Genomic DNA, 11,360 nt, shown 5'->3' with positions numbered 1-11,360 from the left:
GCACCCTGGGAAGCTTGATGGTGAAACTAGTGGCAGCTGGGAAAAGAGATGGCATGAAAAAAAGAGTTGTAAAAAGGTTCAGGCATTACTGAAGCAGACTAAATGATCCTTTTATTCTTTTCTATTTTTCACAAAAGGCAAGTGCAACAAAAAGCTGTGCAACAAGAGGTAAGGGCTGGCTGGTTCCAGGGCCTCAGAGTGAGATTTGCAGCTTTTCACCTTAAGGGGTTGGTTCTAATCTCACCCAAAGATAGGGAAACGGGGTGATTGGCAGTTGGAAAGAGAGGACAGAGTGGTTCACCAACATTAATGTGTTCCTGGTGAGAACTGGCTGGAATTTGAATGGCTGTTCGGAGGGGGTCTCAGTCCAACTCCTAGTTGGCAGGTGGGCACACCCTAAAATCATTGTCAGCATAGTTTCTGATTGACCCTGTTGATAGACACCTGTGATAAATGAAGGGGGAGATAGCTCCCTTTTATGGACAGCAGGTTAGCTATAAAGTCGCTCTTGGTGGCTCCTTGCTTTACCTGTAAAGGGTTAAAAAGTCCCCCAGGTAAAGAAAAGGGAGTGGGCACCTGACCAAAAGAGCCAATGGGAAGGCTAGAACTTTTTAAAATTGGGGAAAAAAGCTTTCCTTGTGTGTTCTGTGGTTGTTCTCCGGAGAGAGGGGAACAGAGCAAAGTCAGGGCTATGACTATGCTGTAAAAAGCTTTTTGCCAGGTATGGAAATCATCCGATTATACCTAGAACAACCCAAATATGTCAGTAGATTAGGAAATGTCTAGAAAGATGCAATTAGGTTTATCTCTTTTATTTTCTGTAAGGCTTGTGGACTCCTCTGTGCTAACCCCAGATGCTTTTGTTTGCTTGTAACCTTTAAGCTGAACCCCCAAGAAAGCTATTTTGGGTAATTAATTTTTGGAATTGCTCTTTTAAAATCTAGCAAAAGCCTGAGTTCCAGATGTATTTTCTTTCTTTTTGTTTTTAATAAAATTTACCTTTTTTAAGAACAGGATTGGATTTTTGGTGTCCTAAGAGGTTTGTGCAAATGTTGTTTAATTAGCTGGTGGCAACAGCTGATTTCCTTTGTTTTCTTTCTCAGCTCTTCCCCAGAAGAGGGTGTGAAAAGGCTTGAGGATACCCCACCAGAAGGAATTCCCAAGTGCTCCTTCCAGGGCCCAAAGGGGTTTTTTTGCACTTGGGTGGTGGCAGCATCTACCCATCCAAGGTCAGAGTGAAGCAGTAACCTTGGGAGTTTAATACAAGCCTGGAGTGGCCAGTATTGATTTTCATAATCCTTGCGGGCCTCCACCTTCTGCACTTGAAATGCTAAAGTGGGGAATCAGCCTTGAAAACATCTCAGCAGAGAGGCTAAGGAGTGACTGGATCACGGAGACTGAACTGTTCTCTCTCTCTCTCTTAGGCTTGGTCTACACTTACCCCCCAAGTCGAAGTAAGGTACGCAAATTCAGCTACATGAATAACGTAGCTGAATTCGACATACCTTACTTCGAACTTACCGTGGTTCAGACGCGGTCCACACGCGGCAGGCAGGCTCCCCCGTCGACTCCGCGGTACTCCTCTCGTCTAGCTGGAGTACCGCAGTCGACGGCGAGCGCTTCCTGGTTCGATTTATCGCGTCCACACCAGACGCGATAAATCGAACCCGGAACTTCGATTGCCAGCCGTCGAACTACCGCGGTAGTGTAGACATACCCTTAGAGAGGGAAATACAGGACTTAAGTCTGTCAAGGGCTGTTCATTTAGAAGGTGCTACCTAGCAGCCAATTCATAGAGGGCCCCCATCACTCAAAGAAACACTTTAGATCTTTTGGATTCGGATTGGTTGAGAGAATAGCACTATCGTGCTTTGGCCAATCAGTGAGCAGTATAGCATCTTTTGAACCTATACTGGGCACCTCAGAGAATAGCTTAGTTTCTGATTGGCTGGAATGGTTTTTACTTTTCCAAGTGATTAATTAGTCACTCCTTCCGGCAATCTGATTGGCTGGGACACACTCCATTTCACTTAATTCATTAGTAGGGAAACAAAAATGAAGTTAAGCAGGCCTTGTCTTTTCCAAACTTCATCTGCTGAGAGGAAAATTCAATAAATCATCATTCCCCAGCCTGAGCTCCTATATAGTCCTTTGCATGGACAAAGTACACCACAAATATTAACTAATCAAGCCCAGGGCCGCCCAGAGGATTCAGGGGGCCTGAAAAACTTTCGTGGGGGCCCCAGTGGGGCCTGGGGCAAATTGCCCCACTTGCTTCCCCCCCCCCGGGCGGCCCTGATCAAGCCCTGTGCATTAGGTCAGTATTATTTTCCCATCTTCCGGGGAACTACAGGCCAGTCAGCCTCACCTCAGTCCCTGGAAAAATCATGGAGCAGGTCCTCAAGGAATCAATTCTGAAGCACTTAGAGGAGAGGAAAGTGATCAGGAACAGTCAGCATGGATTCACCAAGGGCAAGTCGTGCCTGACTAACCTAATTGCCTTCTATGACGAGATAACTGGCTCTGTGGATGAGGGGAAAGCAGTGGATGTATTATTCCTTGACTTTAGCAAAGCGTTTGATACGGTCTCTCACGGTATTCTTGCCGGCAAGTTAAAGAAGTATGGGCTGGATGAATGGACTATAAGGTGGATAGAAAGCTGGCTAGATTGTCGGGCTCAATGGGTAGTGATCAATGGCTCTATGTCTAGTTGGCAGCCGGTATCAAGTGGAGTGCCCCAAGGGTTGGTCCTGGGGCTGGTTTTGTTCAATATCTTCATTAATGATCTGGAGGATGGCGTGGACTGCACCCTCAGCAAGTTTGCAGATGACACTAATCTGGGAGGAGTGGTAGATACGCTGGAGGGTAGGGATAGGATACAGAGGGACCTAGACAAATTAGAGGATTGGGCCAAAAGAAATCTGATGAGGTTCAACAAGGACAAGTGCAGAGTCCTGCACTTAGGATGGAAGAATCCCATGCACTGCTACAGATTAGGGACCGAATGGCTAGGCAGCAGTTCTGCAGAAAAGAACCTAGGGGTTACAGTGGACGAGAAGCTGGATATGAGTCAACAGAAGGCTAACAGCATTTTGGGCTGTATAAGTAGGGGCATTGCCAGCAGATCGAGGGACGTGATCATTCCCCTCTATTCGGCATTGGTGAGGCCTCATCTGAAGTACTGTGTCCAGTTTTGGGCCCCACACTACAAGAACGATGTGGTAAAATTGGAAAGAGTCCAGCGGAGGCCAACAAAAATGATTAGGGGGCTGGAGCACATGACTTATGAGGAGAGGCTGAGGGAACTGGGATTGTTTAGTCTGCAGAAGAGAAGAATAAGGGGGGATTTGATAGCTGCTTTCAACTACCTGAAAGGGGGTTCCAAAGAGGATGGATCTAGACTGTTCTCAGTGGTAGCAGATGACAGAACAAGGAGTAATGGTCTCAAGTTGCGGTGGGGGAGGTTTAGGTTGGATATTAGGAAAAAAATTTTACTAGGAGGGTGGTGAAGCACTGGAATGGGTTACCTAGGGAGGTGGTGGAATCTCCTTCCTTAGAGGTTTTTAAGGTCAGGCTTGACAAAGCCCTGGCTGGGACTATTTAGTTGGGGGTTGGTCCTGCTTTGAGCAGGGGGTTGGACTAGATGACCTCCTGAGGTCCCTTCCAACCCTGATATTCTATGATTCTAAACTGAGCATGAGACAGAGATTAATTCTTATCTGAGGCAAATGGCAAATCAGTAGCAGAGCCAGGACTATAACCCAGGTCCCTGGGCTTAATCCACTAGGGCATAGTGGCTCTCACTAAAAAAGTTGGATCTGCTAGAATAAAGGGACAAATTAATCCAGTGAGATCAAAGCCTGGGAGAAGCCAGGGGTGCTCTCAAATAGTTTCTGGAAGTCAGTGGGTCTCAATCAGCCTAATGGCAGAGAACAACCTGTGCGTGCTCAGTGCTGCTCTCATGCCAGCTTCCTGGTGGGAGCAGTGGCAGCACCATGATGGTGCAGATTGAGGCAAAGGTAGGGAGTTCAGATAGCTGTCGTTTTAGAAGAGCTCTGAGAATCCACTGGAGAAATGAGGAGCAAGGAACTCAGGGAGCCTGGATTCATTGCCAGCTGGCAGGAGCACGTTGACTCAAGTGGGGATGAATGTTCCTGGCCTACACACAGCTCAGGATGACTCTGCAAGCAGGTATTTGGGGGCAGTCAAAGCAAGTGCAACACGAACAGGGTAGGCAGAAGCCAAGAGAAGTAGACTGGAAGGAAGTGGGCAAACGCTGGCACAGGAGTGCTCCGCGTGGGCTGCGTTGGATGAGTTTGGTGGTGCTGAATTAGCTGCAGTGTTGAGCTTGGCAAGCCCCTCATTCCACCTCCCAAACGCAGCTGCTGTGAACAGAGCTTCTGGGTGGGAGCGGGTTCTGGAGACCACTTGCTGTCTGATCTCATTTCTTCCTGGAGGCCTTCAGAACTCTTCAGGGTTTCCCCAACCTCACCACAGCTGGGAGTCCACATTGTAGCCACCAACTGTTCAGCGGAAGGATGGGGGCGGGGATTTCCGCCAGTGCTATCTGTCTCTTTCTCTCTAAGACACCAGCAGCGTGACCCCCAAACGGTGGCACAAGGCTTTCCCACCTCCCCTTCCACTCTGGGGCTGAGCCCACTGCTTCGGGAGCCTTCCAGACACCAGAGGCCTATCATGAAAATCAAGCCTGAGGCTCTGGCCTGGCAGTGCTGAGCACTAAGTGCTGAGTCACTGCCCCCGTGTGGCCCAGCCGTCCTCCTCACTAAAGGGAGTGAGGGAGAAGAGAAGAGACTGGGATTACAGCCTCCAGGTCACACACCCAAAGACAAACTATGGTCACCTGAACGTGTGAGGACAGAACCTGCATGGCCACTGAGACCAAAGCCAGGAACACTGTTCACCTAGGGACATCCCTAACATTTGCCCAAACAAGGGCAACATGCCAACACCTCGAGGGCTACATTTAATTGTATAAAATTGCCCACGCTGCAGCCAACCTCACCTTTAATTCAGGGATGGGGCTCACAGAGACGACAAGTCCCCCTATGCAACCAAGACGGAGCATAGCATGCTAGGTCTTTGCAGTTGTGTCCCTGTATTAATGACAAGGGTTACTGAGGACCATATTGTAAAGCTCCTTAAGGGGCAATCACACTTTGTCCACCACTGTGCCAACCTTTGTCTTTCCTCATGCAACATGGCTTTGCATCCCTCCCCCACTTCAAAGAGAGGCATGCTGAGCTAAGTTCTGGCTTTGCAAAGCCCTCGTCCCTTCCCAAAGAATGTCTCTGGCATTTCAGCCTCCGGTTATGTAGCACATTGTAAAAGCCTTTTCTAGTTAATGGGAGAAGATTTTAAGTGCACTGCAATGAAGCTACGTGTTCCCTCGGGAATCTCACTTTCAATCACCGTAATTTTTCCTTTAACTTTTGCCTTTTCTTCCTCTGTCACTTTTAATTATTTCAAAAGGACCCCAAACTGAAATTAGCTCAAGTAAACGTGTGTTCCCAGGAGAGCGGCTGCTAGCTGTGCAGCTACAAGAGCCATCGCTACGTCTGAGAAAATATAGTCTATGTCTCTGGAAGGCACTTGGGCTTTTGAGTGAGGAAAGCCGCAAGTCACCGTTTCTTTCTCTTTCTTTTCTTCACTCCATGAGGCTTTGATGCCTTGTTCCCAGGGCTGGTAGGAAGTGGCTATGGAGGCACTCCTCTCAGCATTCCTGGGTTAACTCACCGTGCTCTGCTCTGATCCCTCTGGATCATAATGGTATACATAAAATATACTTTGGAGAGTCCATCTCAGTCAGCCAGAGGCAGCCACAACCACTCTGAGGCTTGGTCTACACTTACCCCCCAAGTCGAAGTAAGGTACGCAAATTCAGCTACGTGAATAACGTAGCTGAATTCGACATACCTTACTTCGAACTTACCGCGGTTCAGACGCGGTCCACACGCGGCAGGCAGGCTCCCCCGTCGACTTCGCGGTACTCCTCTCGTCTAGCTGGAGTACCGCAGTCGACGGGGATCACTTCCTGGTTCGATTTATCGCGTCCACACCAGACGCGATAAATCGAACTCGGAACTTCGATCCGCAGCCGTCGAACTACCCGGTAAGTGTAGACTAGCCCTGAGACTTTGGGGAAGGAAGCAGAGGAAGAAAGGTGAGATACTTGTGTGAGCCTTCTCCTCCAAATTATCCCACTTGGCTCTTTATTTTCCATATTTTGCATCTTGTGGAACATGAAAAGCTATTCCTCAACCACACAAAAACAGTGTGCTCATGCCACACACACTATTACACACACAGTCCATGCACACAATACACACATGCAGTGAACATACATGTGTATGCAACATACTTCCAAGTATACATACAATGCCAAACACAAAACCCACACCAAGTACAGACATACAGTGCAAGCTCACATGTACACACAGAGAGAGAACACACATTCACACACAGTGCTCACAGACTCGGTATATGCACACATACACAGACATGCAGAACATATCCCTATGTGCAATACTCAGACTATGTAAAATTCCCAGGACCGTGCAAACACATGCAGTGCACACAGACACACTCACATGCACCGTACTCAGTCAGCAGTACATAAAGGCACAGGACCATCCATACACTCACATTTATGATGGACAGGAACCCTGAAGAGTTGGCAGTATTTATCCTTCCCTCCCTTCTCCTTGCTCCCTGGCAGGCTGGTTATTAGCTGGCTGCTTTGGGGCTGTCATTATAATCTGTGTTCCGTGTCTCATGTCATCGAGCTGCAATTGTTCAAGGGATGCTCCATTATCACCTGCTCTTCTCTCTCTCAAATCTCATACACTCATCAATCACTGTCCCCTGGGGAACCTCCAGTGACCCCTCCTCCCATCATGTCATGTGGGCAGCAGTGTCATTCATAACTGTCCCGGAGAGCTGTGATGGGGAGGCGGCTCCAGCAGCCCCCACCCCAGCTGTGTTCAGCTGCAACCCATGCAGCAGGGAATGGGATTCCCCTTCTTACAACGAAACCAATGGTCAGAAAGGATGAGGGGAAACCTTTGAGATGAAAGTGACCTCTACTGTGTGCTGGAGACTCCAGCGTGACATGGGCTAATCTGGGGGGCTGTGCCAGCTCTGCTGGAGGGTATATGATCTCCCTCCCCAGATGCTCCCTTAAGGGTACAGAGTGCACTTTGTGGAGGCCAAGGTACCGAGTTTGAATCATGCTGTGGCACGTTACCCTACCTGTCAGTAACTGGATCATATGCCAGTGCCCAGCAATCTCAGTTGTTCAGGGTGACATCCAAAAGGCAAAGTGAGCTTCATAAAAGCCCTGAGCAGCGGCAACTGTGTGAATTCTAGCGAGACAGAGCAAGAGCATGTGTGTGCATGTATGCGGGTGTGCATGCTGTGTGGATGTGGATGTGTAGTTCCATCTACTGGCAGAGCTGTTCTACCATTTCTAGGCCCCCAGACAGCTCTGCCAATGACCCTCAGTCCTGACCTTCAGCAACCACTGCTACTCTAGTCTTTGTTGTTTTATGGAGCAAGCCCAGGGCTGAGTTCCCACTCAGTTCTGGGCTGCCATGAAGAACCCTCGCAGTGACAAGTGCTGAGAGTGATGCAGAGAAATGTCCACTAGGGACTGAAATGGACAGTGCCACCTCTATTTTTCCTGGCAGCTGAGTAGGATTTGAACCCAGGTGTCCCTCTAGTCTGGGAAAGCTCACGTGCTGGCCCACTGCACCTCAGGAACCCAATTCTAGGCTTTTCAATGATACAAGATATAATTCCATTAAAACAAATGTGGCCAGCAGTGTGATCTGTGACATGCCATTGCCTTAGTCAGACTCTTCGCTCTGCAGTCATGTGAATTGCTGCATGCCATTTGCATGTGAATGAAAGGAAAATAGGACATCAATTACCTTGGTCAGAAATGGAAATGGGGTTTCACATGGGCTGGGAGGGCCCTTTGGTGCTGTTTAGACACACTTCTAATAGCCAATTACAACAGGAGAGCTAAATGCTAATTGGAAGGGCCCAGGAGTTACAGACCCTCCTCTCTGCTGCTCTGGAACAGCTTGTTGTGAAATGAACAGGTGTCAGATTTTACCACGACTCAACTGGAATGGCCATCAGCCACAGGCTGCTCTGCTGAGGAGAGCCATTGTGTGGGACTCTACTCCTCGGAGATGGCATAGATCCCATCTGGAGGTGCAGGGGCCAATCCCTGGGGATGATGAGATGGTTCCCCCAGAGAGAATTAAGTTTATCTACTGTGGCTCAGGATACTTACAGACGGGGAACTGGAGGTGTCTAAAATAAAGAGGAATGAACATTGAGCAGACCTATCACTACCCCCATCCAAAAACGTACCTCTGGCCAGAAGTTATTCCCTCGCAGCCCTTCAGGTCAGGGTGAGCTGCAGCCTGGGCCCCATCCCTGGCGTATTGTTAGAGCTCGTTGAAACTCAGAATTTCCATTCTGTGGAAAATTCCAACATTTCAAAATTTTCCTTCATCCCAAATAAGAATGAAAAGTCAAAATTTTGAAATTTCCTGCTAAACAAATATCTGGAATCATTTCATTTTGGACATATAGAATAAAGCCTAATGAAATGTTTCATTTCAATAAGGTCAAAGTGCTTTTTATTTCAACGTATCCTATCCTATCCTTTCCTATCATGTCCATAAGTCAAAATGAAGTCCCGTTTTGATAATTTATAGTGAATCACAAACTAAATATGAGTCAACAATGTAATATATTGCCCCCCAAAAAGGGAACATCATTCTGGGATGTATTAGCAGGAGCGTTGTGAACAAGTACACCAACTGAGGCCTTATCAGGGCTAAGTAGAGTGGAAGAATGACTTCTGTCTTGTTCACAACGCTCCTGCTAATACATCCCAGAATGATGTTCCCTTTTTGGGGGGCAATATATTACATTGTTGACTCATATTTAGTTTGTGCCCAGAACTAGACTTTGGAAAAGATGTGGACAAATTGGAGAAAGTCCAGAAGAGAGCAACAAAAATGATTAAAGTCTAGAAAACAGATCTATGAGGAAAGATAGACAAAAATGCGTTTGTTTAGTCTGGAGAAGATGGAGGGGGTACATAACAGCCTTCAAGTACATAAAAGGTTGTTATAAAGATGAGGGTGATAAATTAATCTTCTTATTCACTGAAGACAGGACACAAAATAATGGGCTTAAATTGCAGCAGGGGAGATTTAGGTTAGACATTTGGAAAAACTTCCTAACTAGCAGGGTAGTTAACTACTGGAACAAATTGTGTCGGGGGGGGGGGCGGGGGGTTGTGGAATCTCTATCACTGGAGGTTTTCAAGAACGGGTTAAACAAACACCTGTCAGGGATGGTCTAGATAATATTTAGTCCTGCCTCGGTGCAGGGCATGGACTAGATGATCTCTTGAGGTCCCTTCAGTTCTACATTTCTATGTTTTTCATCACAAAATTTGTCAAATAAGAATTTTCTGTCAGTAAATTTCCATCCAGTTCTAGTTCGTAATAGCTATGCTGAAGAAGAGCTCTGTGTAGCCTGAAAGCTTGTCTCTCTCACCAACAGAAGTTGGTCCAATAAAAGATATTATCTCCCCCACCTTGTCTCTCTAATAATAAGCATTAGTGAGTCATAAATAAATCCAATGCTACCATGCAAGTATATCCTATCTCTACAACCCAAGGGCAGCTCTGGGCAGATCAGCTGGGTTTATTCAGAGAATTTGACCCTAGTCCTCCACTTACAGGAGCACACACGCACATCTTCTTCCGTCCACAGTATGTGCTCTATAATGTGCGGAAGTTTGGCAAGAGGGGGACACCCTGTTTTGAAAGTTGCCAGCTTCATAGGCACACATACACCCTTCAAGACCCAATGCACAGATCAGAATGCAGCCACTTTTCCCAGTACGTACACACATATACTGGTACATGCATAGCCACGCCCACAGACCTGCCCCCCACAGCACATGTACAGAGCCCTCACCTACTCCCGCTCGCATCCCCTGCACACCCAATCTGGTGAGAACATCAATTTTTTGGTTTCTCATTCCCTCATCAGCCGTTCACTGAGCTCTGGCCCTGTCCCACGGCAAAGTAAAGTGTGGTCTCCTGAGGCCTCAGGATGGCGCAGTAACATGCACAGCTTTCCCCGTCAGGCTGGTCCTTCCTCTGAGGTGTGACGTCTTTGCCATTGCCTAGGAGGCAGGCAGTGCTCCAAGCAGGGGTTCCCCCTGCTGCCAAACCTCTGCATATTGTGGGGCTCATGCTATGGGGGGAAGAGGGGAATATGGGGAGTACTTCTGAGGCTTCTCTGAAGTGGACAAACTACTACTGAGACAGGTGGACTGGGTAGCAGGCGAAGGCAGAAGGGTGTGTGCACACAGCCCAGCCCTTGGCTTCACCATATCATCTACTCACTAAACAAGATGATGGGAGGGTGCCCAACTTTAGGTGGAGGAAACAGCCGTCTTATTTTGCCATGAGGAACTGGGACCCCTTCCCAAAGCCAGCACTGACAGCTGGGTTGGGGGAGTCCAGCCCCTCCTTTTCCCTATGGGGGTCTCCTCTGGACCTGCCCCTCTCCCTGCCATGCAGTGTTAAGATGACACAAAACCACTTTACAGTCTAAATAAATACCATTAAATAGGGGCAATTTTCTCACTATTAGACCCAATTGTCACATTTATCCCAGACGTGATCACATTTCACAGCTTTACTTAGACAAACAGCCCAGTCTCCCTTGTGCTGGGGCTGGCCTCAGGGCACTGCAGGGAAAGCCTGTGAGGAGCTGTGTCGGGGCAGAGGTGAGGTGGCTTCACAGTCTAACCCCACATCTTCTCCCCATTATCAAAGGTCCATTAACTCCCCCCAAGGATAGGGCAGCTGGACACTGTCTCTTTAACTCCAAGGGCTTGTCCATACACGACGCTGCTCTGGTTGCATTGCTAAGGATGTGATGAAAAGTGAATGAGTTAACCTGTCACAAAAGGTGGTGTGGACATGCCTGGTCTACACTTAAAATGTAGGTCGATGTAACTCCGGGACTCAAGAGGTGTGAACAATCCACCCCCGTGAGCGCTGTAGCTACGCTGACCTAACCCCCAGTGTAGATGCAACTAGGCTGATGGGCAAATGTGTCCGTCGACCTAGCTACCATCAGTCGGGGAAGTGGTGTTCCTACAGCAACAGAAAAATCCCTTCCATTGCTGTAGGCTATGCCTGTGCTGTGGGATTATGCGGCCATAGCTACAGTGCCGTAGCTATGCCAATATAGTCCCTGGAGTGTAGGCATAGCCCCACATCCATATAAACCTG

Source organism: Emys orbicularis, chromosome 9, assembly GCF_028017835.1.
Source record: "Emys orbicularis isolate rEmyOrb1 chromosome 9, rEmyOrb1.hap1, whole genome shotgun sequence".
In the NCBI taxonomy this organism is placed as follows: Eukaryota; Metazoa; Chordata; order Testudines; family Emydidae; genus Emys; species Emys orbicularis.
The sequence above is the reverse complement of the archived record's forward strand: the minus strand, read 5'-3'. Positions refer to the sequence as shown.